The 17,764-nt window shown below is 35.0% G+C and overlaps 1 pseudogene; it reads left to right on the plus strand.

The window, feature by feature from the left end:
* Positions 1–596: 596 nt before the first annotated feature.
* The window catches only part of LOC102140794 (pescadillo homolog pseudogene), a 75,817-nt pseudogene continuing 58,649 nt past the window's right edge, over positions 597–17,764 (plus strand).

A 17,764-nucleotide genomic window follows, 5' to 3' on the forward strand; every position in this document is an offset into this window, starting at 1 on the left:
TTTCTTCTATTTTAAACAGAATTTTAATTTTAACAATTTTTAAAAATGTAACTAATATAGAGATACATACTCTGTATCCTGTGAAACATGGATAGATTTGCCTAAAATTGCCTCTTTTGAAGAAGTTAATGACTTCCCTGGATTTCTTTGGATTAACATAAAATCATGTTCTTGGAATATACTCTGGCCTCAAGTCTCCACAATCACATATGTCATTTTTATTTTGTGACATAATCATTGCAGAGAAAAAAACTCATTTTATTCACTAGTATCAATCAATACATAGGTAGCTAGCTAGATAAATAGATACATGATAGACACTTTTCAGACCAGAGTAGCTCAGATTTAAATAAAGCTTACAGATACAATGAATGGTTTGTATTACCGAAACTCGAATATACTTCTCTCTCTCTCTCTCTCTCTCTCTATATATATATGTGTGTGTGTGTGTGTGTGTGTATAAATATATGTGTGTGTGTGTGTGTGTGTATACATATTTTAGTTTGTCAGGTTTCATCATTGCTCTGAATTCCCAAGGTCTGTTTTCCATGTCGCTGGGTCCTGCTACTCTTTCTCTATCCTTCTGTTTATGCTCCATGTTAAAAGCAAAATTTACTCCTCTTGCCCCATACAGCAACTCCCCAACTGCTGACAAACAGGTCTTGGTGGAGGAGTTATTAGAGCTCAAGTTCACATTCTATCTTTACCATCACAAAGCAACCCTTTTGATAAACAAATATAAAAAAGGTAAGATAAATTCTGGTTCTTGTAGATAGAATATCCTTTCCTTTGTTGTAATTGTAAAAGTGATACTTGCATTATTTGAATTTTAACATATATCTAAAGGGATGTAGAATGAAAAGTGAATATTTTCCCCCTCAGCCACTTTCTTTCTACCATATTATGACTATCCAGCACTTAACAATTTATTGTATTGTTGCATAAATTTTCAGTGCATATAAAAACATTTTGCAAGTTTTTTTTTTTCTCCAAATATGTATCTTGGATATAAATTTGTATCTGCATCTAAAATTTTAGTGTTTAACAGTGGCAGAGTGTTAAATCATTTAATGAAACAATGACAAATGTTTACCATTATACTAGCTCCCTGTCCTGCTCTCTCTATTTTACTGTCTCATTATTTGGCAAAATCATGTGAATACTTGAAGAATGTCCTTGTGTGTCTGTGCATGGGTATGTGCACATGTGTGTGTGTCTCAGGGAGAAAAAGGTCTATAAAGAGCTTGTGGCATAGGAGGATATCCCCAGAACAAAATGCTTTTTTCGAAACACAACAGACATTATTCATTAATTTAATTGCTTATCACAGGAAGATAAATATTGCAATTCCGAATCACTTCTCTGAAAGTTTCAAGTTCCCTTAGTACATCCAATTCCCAACTTCTCAAGGACAGAATTCCAGCTTTTGGCTCCTAGACAATTTCTGCCAAATCCTCACTAATACAAAATAAAATATTTGGATGGAAAGAGTAAGGAAAGAGCTGAGGGAATAAACGAGTCAAGTTCGACTCTGCACAGAATCTTGAATGCCCGATATCATTCGGTACTTACAACACTCTGTGATACAGCTATTTTTAAACCAAATCTAGTGCAGGTGAGAAACTAGCCTTAGAGAGTTTAAGCAATTTTCTCCATGTCTGTGCATGTACTGTTTCTGTTACATTATATCATTTTCTTTTCAAAGAAAGAAAAACATCTCCTAAAAGTTATACCTAAAAATGCCTGAAGTTGTTGCACTATGTGATCTTCCCTTGTATTAGTCCATTTTCATATGACTACAAAGAAAAGTCCAAGACTGGGTAATTTATAAAGAAAAGGAGGTTTAATGAACTCATAGTTCCACATGACTGGGGAGGTCTCACGATCATGACTGAAGGCAAAGGAGGAGAAAAGGCATGTCTTACACGGTGGCACACAAGAGAATCTGCATAGGGGAACTGCTCTTTACGAAAACATCAGATCTCATAAGACTTAATCACTATCATGCGAATAGCACAGGAAAGACCTGCCCTTATGATTCAATTACCTCCTACTGGGTCCCTCCCTTGACATATGGAGATTATGGGAGCTACAATTCAAGATGAGATTTGGTTAGGGACACAGCCAAACCATATCATCCCACCCCTGACCCCTTCCAAATCTCATATCCTCACATTTCAAAACCAACCATGCTGTTCAAAAGTTGCCCAAAGTCTTAACTCATTTCTCCACTAACACAAAAGTCCATGGTACAAAACCTCATTTGAGACAAGTTCCTTCCACCTATGAGCCTGTAAAATCAAAAGCAATTTAGTTACTTCCTAGATACAAAAAGGGTACAGCCATTGGTAAATACACCCATTCCAAATGGGGGAAATTAGTCAAAACAAAGAGGCTACAGTTCCCATGCAAGTCCAAAATCCAGCCAGGCAGTCAAATCTTAAAGCTCCAAAATGATCTCCTTTGACTCCACGTCTCACATCCAGGTTAGGCTGATGCAAGAGGTGGCCTCCCATGGCATTTGGCACCTCCTCCCCTGTGGCTTTGAAAGGTACATCCCTCATCACAATTGCTTTCATGGGCTGGTGTTGAGTGTGTATAGCTTTCCTAGGTGTACGGTGAAAGCTATTGGTGGGTCTTCCATTCTGGAGTCTGGAGAATGGTGGCCCTCTTCTTACAGCTTCACTAGGTAGTGCCCCAGTGGGGGGACTTGGTCGGGGCTCCAATCCTCATTTTCCTTCTGCACTGCCCTAGCAGAGGTTCTCCATGAGCGAGAATCTGAAGCACAACTCTGTCTGGACATCTAGGTGTTTCCATACAACCTACGAAATCTAGGCAGAGGTTCCTAAACCTCAATTCTTGACTTCTGTGTACCTGCCAGCCCAAAACCACATGTAAGCTACCTAGGTTTGGTGCTTGCACCTCTAAGGCAATGGCCTGATCTGTACATCGGCTCCTTTTAGCCAGTGCTGGGACACAGGGCACCAAGTCCTGAGACTGGACAAAGCAGCAAGTCTTTGGGGTCTGGCCCATGAAAGCACTTTTTCCTCCTAGGCCTCCCAGCTTGTGGTGGGAGGTGCTGCCTGAAGACCTCTGACATGCCCTGGAGACATTTCCCCCATTGTCTTGGTGATTAACATTTGATTCCTGGTTGCTTATGCAAATTTTTGCAGCCAGCTTGAATTTCTCCTCAGAAGATGTTTTTTCTTTTCTACCGCATTGTCAGGCTACAAATTTTCTGAACTTTTAAGCTCCGTTTCCCTCTTAAACATAAGTTCCAATTCCAAAGCATATCTTTGTGAATGAATAAAACCCAGCGCTTTCAAGTTATGTCTTGAATGCTTTCCTGCTTAGAACTTTCTTCCGCCAGTACTCTAAATCATCTCTCTCAAGTTCAAAGTTCCACAGATCTCTAGGGCATGGGCATATTGCCACCAGTCTTTATGCTAAAACATAGTAATAATCACCTTTGTTCCAGTTCCTAGTAAGTTCCTTATCTGCATTTGAGACTACCTCAGCCTGGACTTTCTGGTCAAAACAATTCAAACAGTCTCCAGGAAGCTCCAGACTTTCCCACACCATCCTGTCTTCTTCTGAGCCCTCCAAACTGGTCCATCACCTACTTGTTACCCAGTTTCAAAGTCACTTCCATATTTTTGGGTATCTTCATAGCAGTACCTCAGTCTACCAATACCAATTTACTGTATTAGTCCATTTCTATACTTCTATGAAGAATTACCCAAGACTGGATAATTCATTAAAAAGAAAGAGGTTTAATAGACTCATTATTCCACATGGCTGGGGAGGCCTCACAGTCATGGCGGAAGGTAGAACAACAAAGGCACTTCTTACATGATGGCAGGCAAGATAACCTGTGCAAGGGTGTTGCCCTTTATAAAACCATGAGATCTCGTGAGTTTTATTCACTATCATGAGAGCAGCATGGGAAAAACCTGTTCCCTGATTCAATTACCTCCCACCAGCTCCCTCCCATGACATGTGGAGATTATGAGAGCTATGATTCAAGATGACATTTGGGTAGGGACAGAGACAAACCATATCATCCCTTATACTAATTCAATACCTACATCATGGTTGATGAGAATGTTGGAGTAAACTGCATATATAACTTTAAACGGTGCTTATCATGAGGTGGCCAAGACATTGACCCTCATTGATGTACTCAACAATACTCTCATTTGGTTTATGACAAGACTTAAGGATTGATAATGAAGTTTTGTTATCTGAAAATGTCATATAATGAAATCTTCTATTTTTATAGACAGGAAACTGAGTATCAGAGATGTTGTGGCGCATCTATTTAATAACAGACATATCATATGGTGAAACTGTGATTCCTCTGTGGTCTTATAATATTTTCTCTGAGCAAAACCATGCTGATGAACTAAAATATCTACAAATAACCATGTATCTCATGGGATCAATCCTATAGAAACAGTGAACTTCATCAAACAATAGTCTAAGGTAAATCTAAATCTGGAAAGATCGCAAGACTGAGAGATAAAGCCATCTCGTCTTCACTGTTTATATTTGAAGGATTAACCTGAAAGGACAATTAAATATGAAGCACTTGTTTCAACCAGTTTGTTCTCACTTGTCCGGATTTAGTTTTTCTGCTAATCAACTTTAGCTCACAGAGATAAAACTAAAACAAAAGTAGTAACAAGTAGACGCTTGCTAGTATTCAGGCCATCAGGAGCTTTAAGAATAAATTTCTATAGTTGATACAAAAAACAAAGTGAAACAGGAAACAAAACATATGTTTCATTATGAAAAATAACCAAAGTAAACAATTATTATATTGCAAAAATGGTATGTATTTTATGAAAGGGCTTTTCTATCAAACTCCAATTATTAAAACATATTTTTAATATTTTATTGTAATTAAGTTTTAACATATGTTAAAGTGATTTGAAGTGATTAACAAAGTCTGGTACTGCAATGTTTTATTTTTCCTTCCCATGTTTATAAATAGATTTACAAATTTCTTTAAATTATGGAAAATTTGGGAAATAATTGTTTGTCTGCTGTGTAATGTGCTTTATTTAGTGAAATCTTCACATAATGCCATGATCATGCAGTGATTTTATGTTGCAGACAAAAAGCAAAGGAGAAAGCATGGTAGCATTGTTTTCCAAGGTGTTAGCACAGGCTTATTTTCCCATAATAATGGAGTCCAAGTAGCTGGCAGAAACATTATAAAATGTCAACTTTCAAATGTAGCTGCACAGATTAAATTCAGTCATATTTCACATCTCTGTTATGCAGTGCTATCCTAACAGGGGTAGAATCCAGACCACAATCTGTGTTACAATGGCCTTGAAAGTAAAATGAGAGAACTCTTCACCTACCCACTGATGTTCTTTCTGCTGTACACAGAAGCAACAAACTCAGGTTCAAGTTGCTGAAAACAAACAATTAGAAATCAAATCAGAGCCCATTTGGCTTCACAATTGAATGCTGAGATGCAAGAGGAATCGTAACAATGCAAAGTAATAGCCTGCCGAATTCAATGAATACAGCTTAATACCTTTGGACCATAGCAAGACTTGGATAAAATTAAAAAGTAATGTAAAGCTCTTTGGTATGCTCTACTAAATTAGTGTTCTGAGGCATGTGTCCACACACCATCCATAATGAGGACTGTTGGTTTCATTTACAGACACTGGCTACATTAGCTAGCACTAATGTGTAAAAATGTATTGTATTCTGGTCTATAGACATACACAAATTTTCATTATGTTTTAGTAAAAAAGTGCTTGTTTTGCAGGATGGAATCCATGTCAATAAAATGGATTGGGTGTCACTTAAACCAAGTGACATGCTAATCTTCTAGAGGCCTCTGTCCTTAATCTCTACAGGACATAAGTCAGTTTAGAAGCGTGAGCTGTTCTCACAGGTAGCAACTATTGAGCTCTTTAATGTAAATTCTAAAGCAAAGCTTATCAGTGTGTTTCAGAAATTGCTTCAATGTGGGTTCCTGTCTATGAAAAAAAAAAATTCTCCTACTTCCTCCAAATTCATGGGCAACTTCCAAGTTTTTATAGTGCCTGAGAGCACCATTTAATTATAAAGAAATTGGTTTTGGTGATAGCTGCCCTGTGACCAATTGGATTAGAGGCATTTCTTCTGGCTATTATTAAGGTAACTTTACTATTGCCCTTGTATAGTTAGGCATGATCAAAATATTAAGCAAAGCAATGTCTCAATCCAGAATTTCAAGACCCAGTACCTAGATATTTTTAAATTATAGCTATAACTAACCATTTAATAACAAAAGAACAGAGTAATGGGATTGGGATTAATAATCTTTTAGTTTGTAGAGAGAGTGATAACGTGGAAAATGACACGAATTTAATTTCTAATATTTTAACATTGCATTTGTTATATCATGGGAAAGCTAGAAAAGCTCAAAGAAAAATGGAAAGACATTTCCAGAATCTAAGAGCTAAATTAGTTGACAATAAAATTTTTAAAATACAAAATTAAATAGAAGTCTCCATTCTGTAATATTTATATTTTATTTTCTAAATACCGAGTAATATACATTTTCTGCTCACTTGCTCTAAATAGAATAAAATGCAATCATTCCTGGAAGTTATTACTTCAGTAGAGTACACTGGAGAATATTCTACTCCAATATAACACTTCCCACAAAAAAGTAAGAGTCTCACATCTATTATTATTTCTGGTATTACATGAAACTCTGTTCATAAATACACACATGAAATTTTGAAGGCATGCATTGAACTAAAATTAGAATCACTCACATAAAAAGATGTAATCAATGAATAAAATGATCAAATATTCCATTAGTTCTGAGAGCAAAGCAACAGGCTAATAGTTAATAAGTAATGAAGTTAATGAGTATACTTGAACGCAGAGATATTTTCTTTAAATTGGAATTAGCAAATACCTTTTTTAAAATTTAAACTATATGTTTAAGAGCAAATGTGCAAAATACATTTTTCACTCTTGGAAATAAAATATGCTGATTCAAACTTTATTTTTATTGGATAATTTCAGGAGTCACTGACTTGCATTGTCGATGTAAGTATCATTTCTTTATATTGCTTACCTATAAACACTGAGGGATATTGAATAGTATCTGTAATGATTCCAGGATAAAGTAGTCCCATTTCTCTCTTTAATATATTTTTCATATTAACTTGTTTTATTCCCACATTCTTAGAATAAATAATGTATGTGTTGTTAAATAACTCAATGCGTATTGTGAGCTCTAGTTAATGAAAAATTAGATTTCCAATGATAAATTAGTTTGCTGGTAGCAGTAAAACACAGATTATTTTTACTTAGTTGCAAAATGATGACAAGTTAAATTTTTGGAACCATTGCCAAAGGATTAGTACTCTCAAAGCCATAATATAAATGCATCGTAATGACACATTTAAGAGGAAACATCTTTAAAAATCATTTTGAAAATAATACTTTACACAGCTAGAAGGATGTTGATTTTGTTGCAAGTATAACATTTAAGAAATATTTAAACACCTAAGTTAGTATGTCTTAATGAAATAAAAACATAAGTATGTGTAGAATTAACATTAGTCAGCTTTGAACACTATACACATAAAATATTCCTTCACGTAGTTAAAATTGTTATGTGTCAGTAAATATATAAGTAAACATGAATTCTAACATAAGTTATGTAGTGTTTTTCTTGATTTTTATCCAGTGTTCTTAGGCAAGAACACTGAAATCTTTTTTATCTATTTTTATAGTAAAACACTTTATTAACTACATATAAAATACCCAATTGGTTTTGGTTTTTTGGTTTGTTTGTTTAAAGAAGATGATTATGATAGAATTGCTTGTGTTTCCTAAAAGAAACTTGGGATTAACATTTGTCTCTAAAATATATGAAGTTCATATGATTCCTTTGATGTCTCCAAACTGACGTTCAGCTGTTGGAAAATGTTCTTTGTTTTGTGTGACATTTGCTCACAGATGCTTCTGCATGATTCTGTCCACAACTGTTTGTTGTTTTAAGTGTCTGCCAAACTGAGAGCATCAGTATATGTAATGCATGGCTATATATTAATATAAACAAATACTTAAATGATAAATAATTTAAAAATAGTTTGAAATAAAGTATACAATAATAGTTGCTTTCTATATTCTGTGATTAGAGTTTAAGGGATATTTAAAATGTAGGAGCACAAAAAAAATTATATTTAAAGAAAATGAAGAAAAAAGAGAAGAAAAAGCAAGAATTGAATACAAAACTATATTTCCAGAGGAGACACTTTTTTTTTTCTTTTGGAAACTACTTACATAAATTTCTTTTCTTTCTATAAACAAATGAAGAAACACCAAATTAGGAAATAAAGAAAAAAATATAATACTGGATAATTAACCAAAAAAAGTCATAATAGAGTGCTGCAAAATGATATATTTACATTTTAAGTTTATATATGTATATGAAATATGTAGACAAGGAGTATATATATTTATTTTCCCTATAGGTGTTACAGTCTTATTCTGGAAACTATTAGGGTAATTCAGAACACTATCACTCTGCGTTGCTACATCAAAAGTATCATTGTTCTGGAATAGACCTTGGGGATAAGTAGAAAAGGTAGTGGAATTGAAATGATATCTCAAGCTTACTGAATTGTGATATATCAATATTGCTCTTCTTAGTTTGAAAATGTATCATGGTAATATAAGATGTCAACATCAGGGAAAATAGTGAAGACTATATGGAAAACTGTTGTAAATCTAAAAATATGCCAAAATCAAATGTTTATTTAAACATATATCATATTTTGTTGTATTTGAGATGTAGCCTTTAGCCATTCATTTAGCAGAGATTGATTCAATGGCTACTGGTGCTGGTCCCTCAATTTGGCACAAAGTAGGCAGTGAGATAACTAAAACCAAACTACATAACTCGGAAAATACAGAAACCAATCTGGGTGCAGTGGCTCATGTTTGCATTTCCAGTGCTTTGAGAGATTCAGGCAGGGGGATTGCCTGAGACCAGGAGTTTGAGATCAGCCTGGGGAACACAGTGAGACCTCGTCTCTATTTTTTTAAATTAACTTGTCACAGTGGTTCACACCTGTAGCCCCAGCTACTAGGGAGGTCGAGGCAGGAGGATTTCTTGAGGCCAGGTGTTTGGGCTGGGTAAAAAACAAAAAAGGAATTAAGAAGGAAAAGAAAATATAGAAACCAAGGTTACTGCCCTCATGAAACTTACAGCCTCATACAGGAAAGATTTGCTAATCATATGAAGAAATACAGATATGCAATGATAAATTCTAATTATTTCAGTGTTAAATTTTAATGATAATTTTAAAATGGGAAATGCTTGCTGTTGAGAGAGAAAATTAAAAAAGAAGTGCCACTGTAATTTTTAAGAGATTTTTTGAATTGTGGTAAAATACACACAACATAAATTTAACAATTTTTAAGTGTACAATTCAGTAGCATAAGTATATTCACATTGTTGTGGAACCATCATCCTTATCATTCTCCAAAACTTTTTTAACATTGCAAACTGAAATTCTCTACTCCTTAAACAATAACTCCCTATTTCTTCCTCCACACAGCTCCTGGTCACCGCTATTCTACTTTTTCTATTTACCTTACATAAGTGGAAATGTGTAGGATTTGTTCTTTCATGTCTGGCATATTTAATTATCAATGTTTTCAAGATTCATCCATGTTGTAGCACATATCAGAAATCACACCTTTTTAAGGCTGAATAATATTCTATTTTATGTATATGCTATTCTTTGTTTATCCATTCATATGCTGATGGGCATTTGGGTTGCTTCTACCTTCTGCTTATAATAAAGCTGCTATCAACATCAGTGTACAAATATCTGTTCATATCTCTGTTTCCAATTTTTTTGGGTACTCAGAAGTGGATTACTTGATCGTATTCTATATTTATTTATTTATTTATTGAGAAATTGACACGTTGTAATCCACCACTGCTCTTTTTAAGCAAAACCAAAAGTGTACAATGAGAAGGTTACTTGAGTATGTTAGATAGTGATGAGGGGGTGAACAGCATTGGAGGGAAGAGAAACTTTGAAACAGAGGTGACATCATGATGCAGAGGCCCTGAGGCCACATTGGCTAGTTCTGAAGATGCTGGAGGCTTAAAGAAGGACAGCATGTGGTTGGTCATGAAGACAAGAAAGGAATTGGGTTAAATATGAAGTGCAGACCTGGTTAGGTGGCAGTTAAGACAAGACCATATAGGCCACTGCAGTGTGTTTTCATTTTATTCTATGTACAAAGAAAACACTATGATGATTTTTTAAAGTAGGACTATCCTAGGGCTTAAATTTTATCATGTGAAAAATAGGAGTAAGGCAAGAACATATGAAGTGAGACACCTTAAGAGGCTATTGCCAAAGTTCTCCAGGTATGACTGTATTATTGTCTTGCATGAGGAAGGTGGGGTTTGTGATATGGACTTAGGAAACTTGGTGATGAATCCAGTATAGGAAGTATAGGACGTAAGAGAGATAGAGGTGGCAGAAATAACTTACAGCTTTTTTTTTTGTAACAGCTCAATGGATGTTTGCATCACTTACCAATGAGGAAGAGATTGTGGAGGAACATGTTGGTTTGGGAAATTCAAATTAGAAGTGCCTATTAGAGATATGAAAATGCTATAATTTAAAAAGTTTCTCGTTGACTTTAGAGTTACCTGAAGAGGAAAAACTTTAGAAATTATTATTTTTTTCAGATTTGACTTAACCTGCAGAGACATAGTGATCCTATAGAGTAAGCGTTTTTCTTTATTATTTTTTTCTGTTTTCTTTTTTTGTTCATTTTACTCTAGAAGTCAAAGATGACTCCATTGTTAAAAGGAAAGAGAGAAACAAAATGTACCTAAAACCTTCCTTCAAAAATGATTTTATTTCATAGAGACATTAAAATTTCAATATATTAATACAAAGTAACCTGACTATATGAAACTAATTCACTGTATATACCTGGAATCTCACAGTTGACTTTGTTTTATAGATTTCTTCTCAATTTTACTATCCTCTGCCTTAGTAGAGTCTTCTCTGTATATTACTTTTTAGTCATTATTACTGTTTGGTTGTACTTTGTGAAGTCTTTTTTTTTTTTTCTTTTTCCTCATGAATAGAAGTGTCGTGGCAAAGGAAATCAATTTGTCAACCATTCTTAGGACTGTAAAACTGTTGCCAATTGGTCACTTACAATCTTAGTGTGCTTTGAATATATTGATTTTATGCCACCTCACAAGTAGCTCTTTGTCTTTGATATTTTATGATACAATTATATAATCTGGTGATACTACCTCATATATTTCTTCTAGAATACATTTCCAAAAAAAAAAAAATCAGCATAGGAGCTCAGAAAGATATTAAATAAGGCTAAAATATGCCATAGTTCTCCTAGGATTCTTGTAGGAAAAAATATAAGATAGTTTACATTTGGTAATTTATGTGCCATGTTATCATTACTAGAAACATTAGAAAAAGCATAATTGACATTGTACTAATACGATAGCAAGGAGAAATTATCACTTTGATTTTAGGGCTATGATTTTTTTTTCCACATTTTTATGGTTATATGAGTCTATCATGTGTTTTGTTATGTGTCCCTCCAACTATGCACTAGCCAGAAGAAAAATAAAGCTATTTAAGGAAAAAATGTAGAAGAAGAAGGAGAAGAAATGAAAGAGGAGGAAGAGGAAGAAGAGGATAAATTGAATTAAATTTGACAGTCATATGAAACTGTTTTCACTGGTTACAAATATAATATATAATTCATAATAATATATTATTATTTCCAAAAATTGGAAAATAGAAAAAAATAGAAGAAGGTAATGCCAATGGTAATTCTTCTCACAAGAAGTAAACATTGTTAACATATTCTTGTATATTCTCCAGTATTTGATGCATGAGATTCAGCTGATTTTTTTACTCATCTTTTTTCATTGAAAACCAATCATAATTTAAAAAAATAATATAAACTACTTCCAAATACTGTTTCACCTAGTGTTGAAAAGCGTTGTTATTTTCATACATTTCTGGTAAATTTGCATTGTAAAACTTGTCAGTCTTGATTATTGACATAAAATTTTTGACTCTCTTCATTTACCTTTAAAAGTGGCATGCTTATACAGATTATTTTAGACATTGAGAGGACAAAGATGACCCATTTGAGATAGCAATAAAGGGGCAAGAGATGGCCATGATGACCCTGCCTAGACTGAGTTGGCTGGACAATAACAGTCCTCTGACAAATCTGTAAAAGTTAATTCATTGAGAATTAAGAGTGCTAGCAGCCATTTAAAGAACAAAAGAAAGATATCTAAACACGTACGCAAGATTGTAGAAAGATACAAAATATATTTCTTGAAAAGAGTCGAAGGTAGACAAGTTGACCTTTAGCAGAAGTTTCTTTAAAATATTCTAATATTAATGATATGATATGCATTGTGATAGGAATGTACTTGTAGTCAGACAGGCTTGTGTTCAAATTTTGAATTTACTTCTTATATTTGTATGAATTGGAGCATGTCATTTAACTTCTCTAACTTGGCTCAGTTTACTCATTATTAAGATGATATTAATTATAAGATTTCTTCATTGGATTCTTGTGATTATTGGATGAAATTTGTATAAACAGCTTAATACAGTGAGTAACATATAGTAAATGATTAATTAATGGTACAAGTAAATGGTAGCTATAGAGATGTTTCTTTCATCATTGATTTTTTTCTCCTACTTGAATTGCTATATTATCCAAATAAACAGATACCATATATTGTATTCATATTGCTAATGTTACAGTAAAATGTATAACTTATTTAAATTATACATGATGCTACAAATGTGTAAAGAATATGCATTTTCATCTGCTCTATGTTGTGATTTTTAAAGAATACAGGCATGTCATGTTTTATTGAACTTCACAAACGCTACTTTTTTTTTTTTTTTTTTTTTTTTTTTTGAGAGGGGTTCTTGCTTTGTAGCCCAGGCTGGAGTGCAGTGGTGCGATCTCAGCTCACTGCAAGTTTTGCCTCCCGGGTTCAAGCGATTCTCCTGCCTCAGCCTCCTGAGTAGCTGGGACTACAGGCGCATGCCACCATCCAGGGCTAATTTTTGCAGTTTTAGTAGAGACGGGGTTTCACCACATTGGTCAGGCTGGTCTGGAATTCCTGACCTCAGGTGATCCACCTGCCTCAGACTCCTAAGTAGCTCGGGCTACAGGTGCCTGCCACCAGGCTTGGCTAATTTTTTCGTATTTCTAGTAGAGACGGGGTTTCACCATATTGGTCAGACTGGTCTCAAACTCCTGACCTCAGGTGATCTGCCTGCCTCTGCCTCCCAAAGTGCTAGGATTATAGGCGTGAGCTGCCACGCCTGGCCAAATGTTGCATTTTTAACTAATGGAAACTTTGTGGCAACCCTGTGTGGAGCAAATCTATCGGTACCTTTTTTTTTTGAGACAGAGTTTTGCTCTTGTTGCCCAGACTGGAGTGCAATGGCATGATCTTGGCTCACTGCAACCTCCACCTCCTGGGTTCAAGCGATTCTTCTGCCTCAGCCTCCTGAGTACCTGGGATTACAGGCATGCGCCACTACGCCCGGCTAATTTTTGTATTTTTAGTAGAGACGAGGTTTCACCATATTGGCCAGGCTGGTCTTGAACTTCCAACCTTGTCATCTGCCTGCCTCAGCCTCCCAAAGTGTTGGGATTACAGGCGTGAGCCACCACGCCTGGCTGGGCACCATTTTTTTCAATAGCATGTGCTCACCTCCTGTCTCTGTGTCACATTTTAGTAATTCTTACAATATTAAAGTGTTTTTATTATTACTGTATCTGTTATGGTCATCTGAAATCAGTGATCTTTGATATTTCTATTGTAATTGTTTTGGGGCTCCATGAACTGTGACCATATAAAGTGGCAAACTTAATTGATAAATGTTCTTAATTGACATATGTTCTCACTACTCCACTAACCAGCCGTTCCTCAGTCTTTCTCCCTCCCCTTGGGCTTCCCTATTCTCTGAGACACAACAATACTGAAATACACTGAAATATTTAAATTAGTCCAATTAATAACCCTCTAATGGCATTTAGGTGATCAAGGGAAAGGAAGAGCCACTTTAAATGAAAAGCTAGAAATAATTAAGCTTAGTGAGGAAGGCATGTCAAGATTGAAATGGGCTAAAAGCTAGAGTTCATTACTTAAACAGCCTAGTTGTGAATGCAAAGGAAAAATTCTCATAGGAAATTAAAAGTGCTGCTCAAGAGAAGACACAAATGATAAGAAAGTGAAAACAGCCTTATTTCTGATATGAACTAAATTTGAATAGCCTGGATAGAAGATCAAACCAGTCACAAAATTCCTTTAAGCCAAATCCTGATCTAGAACAAGGCCCTAACTCTTCAATTCTAGGGAAGCTTGGAGAGGTAATGAAGCTGAAGAAAAGTTAAAAGCTAGGAGAAGTTGGTTCATGAGGTTTAAGGAAATAAGCTGTTTCCATAATGTAAAGTGCAAAGTAAAGCAGCAGGTGCTGATGAAAAACCTTGAGCAAGTAATGTGAAGATCTAGCTAAGATAAATACTGAGGGTGACTATACTAAACAACAGATTTTAAATGAAGATAAAACAGCCTTTTATTGGAGGATAGTGTGATCAAGGGCTTTTATAGCTAGAGAGGAAAAGTCAATGCTTACCTTCAAAGAACAGGCTTAATCTCTTGTTTGGAGCTAATGCAGCAGGTGACTTCAGGTTAAAGTCAATATTTGTTTGTTCTGGAAATGGAAAAACAAAGCCCAAATGATAGCACATCTGGTTACAGCATGGTTTGCTAAATATTTTAAGTTCACAAGTGAGACCTGCTGCTCAAAAAATAGATTCCTTTTAAAGAATTACTGCTCATTGACAATACCCCTGGTAGCCAAGATTACTAAAGAAGATGTACAAATGATGAATGTTGTTTTCACACCTGCTAGCACATCCATTCTGCAGCCCATAGATCAAGGATTAATTTCAACTTTCAAGTTTTGTTATTTGAGAAATAACTTTTGCAAGGCAATAGTTACCACAGAGAGTGATCCCTTTGATGGATTTGGACAAAATAAATTGAAAACCTTCTGGGAAGTATTAGCTATTCTAGATACCATTAAGAACATTTGTTATTCATGGAAGGAAATCAAATATAAATAGAGTTTGAAAGAAGCTGATTCCAACCTTTGTGGATGATTTTGAGGGATTCCATATTTTAGTTAAAGAAGTAACTACAGATGTAGTGGAAATATCGAGAGAACTAGAACTTGAAGTGAAGCCTGAGATATAACTGAATTGCTACAATCTCATGATGAAATTTAAATGGATGAGGAGTTGCTTCTTAGAGAAGAGCAAAGAAAGAGGTTTTTTGAGATGGAATCTACTTCTGGTGAAGATGCTGTCCACATTGCTGAAATGCCAATGAAAGATTTAGAATCTTGCATAAACTTAGATGTGATAAAAGTGGCAGGGTTTGAAGGATTAACTCCAATTTTGAAATAAGTTCCATTGTGGGTGGAATGCTATCAAAAAGCCTTGCATGCTTCCAATAACTCTTTCTTCAAGAAAGAGTTAATTGATATGGAAAACCTTACTGTTGTCTTTAAAAAAAAAAAAAAATTGCCACAGCTGACCCCAGCCTGCTACAATCATCACACAGACCGGTCAGCAGTCATCAACATTGAGACAAAACCCTCCTGTAGCAAGAAGATTATAACTTGCTGAAGGCTCAGTTTATTGTTAGCATGTTTTGGTAATAAATTATTTTTAAATTGTTATGTGCTTTTTTATACATAATGCTATTGTACACTTAATAGAGTACATTATAGTGTAAACGTAACTCTTAAATGCACTTAGAAACCAAGAAATTTGTGTGACTTGCTTTATTGTGACATTCACTTTATTGTGGTGGTCGGGAACTGAACTTGCGATATCTTCGAGGTATGCCTATATGCTGCAGAAGATACTCCCTGTAATCCAGTGACTGCTCTTTATATCCAGGGACATGGCCCATTCATGACAGACTTTGTAAAGAAAACACTTTTCCCTCGACTGCTCTTGGGAGAAAGCATACTCACTAATAGGAAAGCAAGTATGGTTTAGAAAAGACACTAACCGATGAAACGAAATTTCTGGCTTCAGACCTTGTTCTGCCACTCAATAATTACACATTCCCTGCCAAATTATTCTTTCTGGAACATAATATCTTGCTTTGAAGTGAATGGATTAATTTACATCTTTCCATTTATCTCCAATATTATCTTCTCTGTTTCCCGTGCATTGCCTTTCTCTTTGCAAATATAGAGTTCACGTAGCAAACCTTCTTAAACATTAAAAGGCTAATGTTGGTTATAAACTGAGTACAGAGATGACAAAACTAAATACATGGTAGAAAATGACACTTTCCTTTATTGAGATGTATGAGAAGCATAAGGACAACATTGTGAAACTATCAAAGACAGATCAATGGGGAAGTTTTATTGCCAGAGGAAAGAGATTTGATTTTCAGTTGCCAAAGTACTGTGAGAGCTGACAGAGGAGCCTGGACAAAAAGCAGATGAATAACTTCTTTCCGTTCAACGAACAGATTTCATTTGGACCTTGATGTCACATGCTTCCTTCTCACATGTGTTTTTATGCTATTTCCATGACTTAATTCATTTCTGACTAAGAGTGCTCTATATGCCTATAATGGCCCTTTCCAATTCTGTTCCAAGTAGATCTGAACTTGGTAGAATGGGAATGAGGAATGGGTAAAAAAATGAAACTTATTGAATGTAGAGTATTGCCAAGGAATTTCCTGAGGAATCAACACTCCGATTTAATCATAGACACTGTCTGATGCAGTTACCCTTATCAGCTCCATTTTTACAGATGTAAAAACTGAGTGTCAAAGAAATGAAATTACTTACCCAATATAATAGAGTTAGTAAGTGTCTGTACCTGGATGTGAGCATCTATTTTAAACAAATTAAACCTCACACCCTTAAATACAATATGCAACTCAGAATTGGTACCTTTGATATGTTAGAAGTATGCCGAAATATTTTTCTCTTCAGTCAGTCCCTGGAGCTGTCACCTGTGCTCCAAGCCTGTTTGCTCCAGCCTCCAAAGACCTTCTCCATTTTCCCCTGCACATGGTGCTGACATCATTTTCCATGTATGCATGATGTGATAAAGTTGAGAGGCCCAGCTCCACCATATGACTTGAACAAACACTGGGAATAGAAAGATTACACATGCTAAGTGACATACTTATGGCTTTTATCAGTTTTTTACTAACAAGAAAATAGCATGGGTAAGAAATTAAAATGAGTCCTAAGAAGGAATGTATACATCTGTGCCTTACAACACTGTTAAAATATGCCAAATTCATACCTGTGGAAAGAAGTTTCAGATAGCATCTGCGTGACTGTCTTTTCAGAAGTGCCGAAGAATGGAAGAGTGAGAAGATTAATGCGATACTTGGTTATATAAAATTATACAGTAACAGCTCTGACAATATTGTCTGTTAAATTATTTATTTAACATTAATACACTGTTTATGTCAACAACATTCAGATCTAAAGACTGCCTGTCATTTCTCACATATAATTTCAATGTTTTAAAATGTCTTTACAAAGAAATACATTTAAATCGAGACATTTTTATAAATGTATTAATACAGTCCAAGTTTTGAATTTATTGAGATATCTGGTTTCTAATA

This window comes from Macaca fascicularis, chromosome 5 (assembly GCF_037993035.2).
Source record: "Macaca fascicularis isolate 582-1 chromosome 5, T2T-MFA8v1.1".
Taxonomy (NCBI): Eukaryota; Metazoa; Chordata; class Mammalia; order Primates; family Cercopithecidae; genus Macaca; species Macaca fascicularis.